The sequence below is a fragment of the Tasmannia lanceolata genome, unplaced genomic scaffold (assembly GCF_043159265.1).
Source record: "Tasmannia lanceolata isolate RefF3 unplaced genomic scaffold, GAP_Taslan_0.1 ptg000006l, whole genome shotgun sequence".
Lineage (NCBI taxonomy): Eukaryota > Viridiplantae > Streptophyta > Magnoliopsida > Canellales > Winteraceae > Tasmannia > Tasmannia lanceolata.
Genome location: NW_027518683.1, coordinates 21,016,605 through 21,022,659, shown reverse-complemented (window position 1 = coordinate 21,022,659; position 6,055 = coordinate 21,016,605). Strand labels below are relative to the sequence as shown.

Here is a 6,055-nt window from a genome sequence, read left to right as displayed (position 1 = left end):
GTACTTCAATAGACATTCTGGCAAAGTCTTCCACTATACGGCTTTGGGCTGTAAGTGAAGCTAATACACTACTGAAAGACTTTCTACTCAGAGCATCTGCGACAACATTAGCCTTCCCTGGGTGGTAGTGAATAGACAGGTCGTAATCTGTCATTAGTTCCAACCACCTTCGCTGCCTCATATTGAGCTCTTGTTAGGTAAATAAATACTTCAGGCTCTTGTGGTATGTATATATCTCACAGGGTTCATCATACAAGTAATGCCTCCAAATCTTTAGCACAAAAACAACGGCCGCTAATTCTAGATCATGGGTAGGGTAGTTCTCTTAATAAGGTTTCAACCATTGCGAAGCATGGGCTACTACCTTCCCATTCGACATCAATACACAACCCAGTCCTTTCTTGGAAGCATCACTAAAAATTGTGAATCCTCCACCACTAGTCGGCAAGGTAAGCACATGAGTCGTTACAAGGTGACACTTCAACTCTTGGAAGCTACGCTCGCAATCCTCTGACCAGACAAACTTGACTCCTTTCCTAGTCAACAAGGAGAGAGGGGCTGCAATGAGATAAAATTCCTCCACAAAACTCCTATAATATCCGGCCAATCATAAGAAACTGTAGATTTCTGACACATTGCTCGGCCTTTTCCAATCAAATACAGCCTCAACTTTCATAGGGTCCATTGATATCCCCTCCACTGTTACCACATGTCCTAAGAATTGAAGGACACACTATCAAGCCAAAATTTGCATCTATTTAAATTGCCAAACAACTGCTCGTCTCAAAGTTTCCAACACTGTCCTCAAATGCTGCTCATGCTCTTCTCTACTCTTAGAGTAAACTAAGATGCCATCGATGAAGACTACCACAAACTTGTAGAGATAGGGTCTGACCTAGTCATAAGATCCATAAATGCTACTAGTGCATTCGTCAGCCCAAATGGCATGACCAAGAACTCATCATGCCCATATCTACTGCAAAAAGGTGTCTTTGTATCGTCATCTGACTTGTTACTCAACTGGTGGGAACCAGATCTCAGGTCGATTTTTTAAAATACCAGACTATCCTGGAGCTGATCAAACATATCATCTATCCTCGATAGAGGATACTTGTTCTTAATGGTTATCTTATTCAACTCTCAGGAGTCTATGCACAACCGTAGAATACCCTCTCTCTTCTTCATAAACAATATCAGGGCTCCCCAGGATGACACATTAGGTCTGACAAAGCCCTTATCCAAGAGCTCTTGCGACTGCTTTTTCAACCTCTTTCATTTCAGGGGGAGAACTTTCTAAATTTGGAACCCTCTTTTAAAACCTTAATATTTTTGAAAACCTAATTTGGCGCAGTAGAAGCGTGGCAGTTATTGATCTTATGAATGTTGAGCTATGTTGATACTCTTGTGAGAGGATTTTGGTTCCTGTTCATGGCTATCAACATGTCTGGATGGGATTAATGGTCAAGATTTACCTATTGATTTTAGTGTTTCATATCTTGGCAGTCGTTATTTGACATTAAGACCAGTTGATTTGTGGTGGATAGTATTTTATTAATATCTCCTATCTATACGCACATTTTACTTGATTCTGGAGTCATGCACTCATCAATGTCGATTAGTTTGTAGAGAAGCATGGATTAAAATTTGAGACTATGGAGATAGAACTATCTGTGGGGAACCAAATAGGAGTCTTGTTTATTACAAATTATGTATGCAAGTCATGTGTAGTCCAGATAGAAGGGAAGGAGTTAAGTCTGCTAGATAGTCTTGGGCATTACTGATTTGATGTGATAATGGGCATGGATTGGTTGTCTGCTTATCGCGCCACTATTGAGTGCCGTGATAAGCAGGTCATCTTTCGGATTTTGGGAGAGCCGTAGTTTAGTTTTGTAGGGCGGGTGTTTCCACCACCCCAAGGATCATATAGGCTGCTAAAGTATAAAAGATTAAATAACGCCATCTCCGATAGCTTAAGCTTTTGGAGTAACTAGTTGTTTAACACGGTATCAGAGCGAAAGGTCTTGGGTTCAAACCCCCTTCATAGTAAAAGTTCACATGCAATGGCCAAACCCAGAAGAGGGGCCACATGTGCCATGTGTAGGCCAACCTTAAAAAGAGGGGCCACATGTGAGGGGGAGTGATAAAATATAAAAGATTAAATGACGCCATCTCCAACCGCTTAAGCTTTTGGAGTAACTGGTTGTTTAACATCTGCGATGCGGTTGGGGAGGCTACTTAGATAGACAGGTCAGGTTTACTTGGCGGCAGTAGTGGACACTAGGCAGAGTGTTCATGGGATTGATGACATCCTTATTGTACGAGAGTATCCCGATGTGTTTTTTTTTATGGTTAGTTTGGGGTTAGGCAGACCCCAACCAGATTTTTTTTTTTTTGAAATGTGACAAAGACGTATTAATAATTTATACGAAGTTTACATGAAGAAGGGACCAAGAGGCCCCCCATGGAATACATCGTATGATGGCCTAGGAGATAACTCCAGACCCCTAAAAAATAAGTTTCCAAAATTATTCCCCCTTTACAACGAACGATTCCCCCTTTACATTCCCCATTACATTTTCCTCTCCAAAACTAAAACCCTAAAACTTCAAAAACCAATTCTCCCCAACCAGATATATTAAAAAGGAAAAGGATTACAATTTTAAGTATTCAACTCCGGAGGAGTCATCTAACAAAATAGAAGAAAGATCACTAGGAACATTTATAGGAACTGGATCCCCTTTACAAGGGCATTGAGGTTTTGAAAGGAAGTCTGCTGCTCTGTTTCCTTCTCGCCAGACATGGGAAATTTTCCACGTTTCAAAATTGCTCAGCATCAACAAATTTTTTTCTTACGTTGGGATTTTCCTCCAAGAGCAGGGCTAGGCTCTGATGTGTTTGCTAAGGACCTCCCTGGGCTACCATCTAAAGGGGAGGGATGGATTTTACATGGGGGTGGTTTGGGGCAAGGTTTTAAATTTTGGTTTCGGGGTATACTTCGGTCCTCACTGAAACCAAAATTTCAGCCGAAATCCTGTAAAGGGCCTCGAAATGTCGGTTTTTTGGGCAGAAATTTTGGCCCCAAAATTTGGTAAAGGATTAAAAAATTAATATTTTTTCCGATACATTCGCCGATTTCAGATTTTGGACGTTTCGGTTTCAGTCCGAAATTTGAAACCATGCTTTGGGGTATTTCACACACACACAGAGAGAAACACACACAACAACCCTGACAGCTTAAACTTTTGGAGTAATTGGTTGTTTCACACTCACCTCACTTATTAACACACCCTCCTCTCTCTCACATTAGTTATGGCAAGAACACAGTTGTTAGCTAGGCCTTCCTCTCGGTCTCACTAGCATTACTCTGTTTTTTAAGATAAAAAGTCTAAATCAAATATATTAACAGTCTATGTTTTACCCAGTTACACTAATTATACAAAAAGTTTGTATTCCACCTAGAGGGAATCAACGGCCCCCATGGAGGACTGACTCCCCAATCGACGAGTATCCGCCTGACTTGTCCAAAGAAGAATGATATGACATGGTGGAAGCATCAAAACCTTCATCATGCCCCATTTCTAGAAAACTAACTCTGAAACTAAGTGATGACAGATCAGGTAGAGGAACGTCTCCATCTAGAAACTGTATGACTTGCCTCATGCTTGGCCTAGTTCCCGGTATGGGATGTGAACAGCGCAATCCAAGCTTGAGCACTAACTCCATTTCCTCCACTGTGTACCAACTTCCCAAATTCGGATCACTTGTTTCTAAAATTACGCCTCTCCTCCAACATTCTGATACCCAATCAACAAGAACCAGTTCTTCTGCAGACGCCTGTGGATCTATTGGTCTCCTTCCGCAAGCAACCTCAAGTATAAAGGCCCCAAAAGAAAACACGTCGGTGCTTGTCGTTGCCTTGCCCGTTCTGCTCAACTCTGGTGCCATATAACCTAGAGTTCCTACCACATGAGTGGTATGAGGATCAGTTCCATGATCATATAATCTCGACAGACCAAAATCGCCCAATCTTCCATTGAATTCATGATCTAGTAAAACATTGCTCGCTTTGATGTCTCTGTGGATGACAACCTGCTCCCATTCTTCATGCAAATAATAGAGCCCGGAAGCTACACCTTTTATAATTCGAAATCTTTGATCCCATGTTAGAACTGACATGGGTTGATCAAATAGTAATTTGTCAAGATTTCCATTAGGCATGAAATCATAAACCAAGAGGAGCTCTCCTTTACGCCGGCAATAGCCGAGTAGTTGTACTAAGTTCCGGTGCCTGAGCCTTCCAATGCTGATGATCTCTGCTACAAACTCTCTGATCCCTTGCCTTGATTCATGGGAGACTCTCTTCACGGCAACTTCAACTTTGGAGGAATGTAACACACCTCTGTACACCCTACCGAAACCTCCAATGCCCAAAAGCTCTGTGTCCCTGAAGCCCTTGGTGGCTATGAATAGATCCTTGTATGAGAACCTTTGTGGCCCATATTCGCGCTCCCAGTCCTCGAGTAACTCTGCGAATTTGATCTTCCTTCTCACAAAAAGAAAAACGCTGGCGACGGTCACTAAGATGAAAACTAACATAAAAATGGGCAAACCAATTGTCAATACTTTTGGTTTCTTTTTGGGACCTCTCCGAGGGAGCTTAGGAAGACGTGATAGATCGAGTTCTTGAGCTTTTCCATTCATTTGAAAGCTCCATCCCAGAACATAATGAGTAGTTGGAATCGATCCCGTCGATGTAGAAAAACCCAAGTACATATCTTTTAATACGACCGATGAAAGATTAACAACTGAAGACAAAAGAGGGCGCTTAGGTTTAGGTTTCTTCACTGGCGATATTGTTACATCAAGTTTCATATCTCTACCATTGTACTCTGCCCAAACTTGAATTGGTTCTCCACTTATAAGGCTTATGTTCTCGATCCTACCATTTTCATTAGTATAATAAGCGGCATGTGTGGAGTAGGTAGAATTTAAGCTGTTGATATCGATTCCCACATGGTCATCATCAATATCTCCAAATTCGAGGTTCCGGGCGGTATCAAGCTCCACGGCAAGAACATGATTAGAAGAATTCCCATTGTTGGTAGAACTAAAGAGGCCTAGATATTGGCTAGGTAGAGCTCCGGGGAGCCCTCTCGTGGGGGCGATTACGAAGGCCATCCCGTGGCCGAAAACTGGATAAGGGGCGAAAATTGCAAAGACAAAAGTGGTAGAAAAGGAGTAAACAGTACCATTGGTTGGATCCTTAAATTGGAGGGGCATGGGGTGGAAGGCATGACCCTTGCTTTGCTTTGCGTTCTTTGTTAGTTCCAAAAGGCCGTTGGGTGCAATTTCTGCTATGCCATCGAAGCTCAGATTGGTAGTGAGGAATCCATTGTAGGTGAAACCATCGCTGTTCGAATCTGTAAGTTTGATGAGGAGAAACAACAGTAAGATCTTCGTAAACATGGCTGAAATCCTGCTAGAGATTCAAAAAGTCTTTCAAATAGCATTAGGTGTAAACGCTATTTACTTGCTTAGAGTCAACACAATTTCTGATACAGCTAGACCTCAGCATCTGAATGTACGAAGAGTAGATGTATATACCATATGTTTTTAATGACACTCATCTCTTGGTTTTATACTTTTTTTTTTCAAATGCTATTAGAATTCCCAAATTGCTCTCTCAAGCCAATCAGAAAAGTATAAAACATGGTGATTAGTGCCATTATCAAAATATGATGGCTGGGAGCACTAATCACAAAAGTGAAATAATAGGTCTTTTTATTTTTAGGAGGAACAAAAGAATGCTTCCTCCTTCTTTTTTTTTAATTTCTGAGGACTCAACATGACCAACAAGCACCCTTCAAATAAAATTTTGCATCTCCTGTCTAATAGGTTACCGGTCCACGTCCTATATATTTTAGAACTAGTAAACTAAAATATAGGTCCACGTCCTATATGAATTAAACAAAACAGAGGAGGATAAGAGAAGTTTTTTTGTTCTTAGGAAGAGCACAATAATGCTTCGTTTTTATCTCTGACTACAAACACAACC

At 41.3% G+C, this 6,055-nt stretch overlaps 1 pseudogene; it reads right to left on the bottom strand.

The window, feature by feature from the left end:
• Nucleotides 1-3,375: 3,375 nt before the first annotated feature.
• On the bottom strand, nucleotides 3,376-5,502 carry LOC143880068 (L-type lectin-domain containing receptor kinase IV.1 pseudogene; annotated as a pseudogene).
• Between the last annotated feature and the right edge of the window lie 553 nt (nucleotides 5,503-6,055).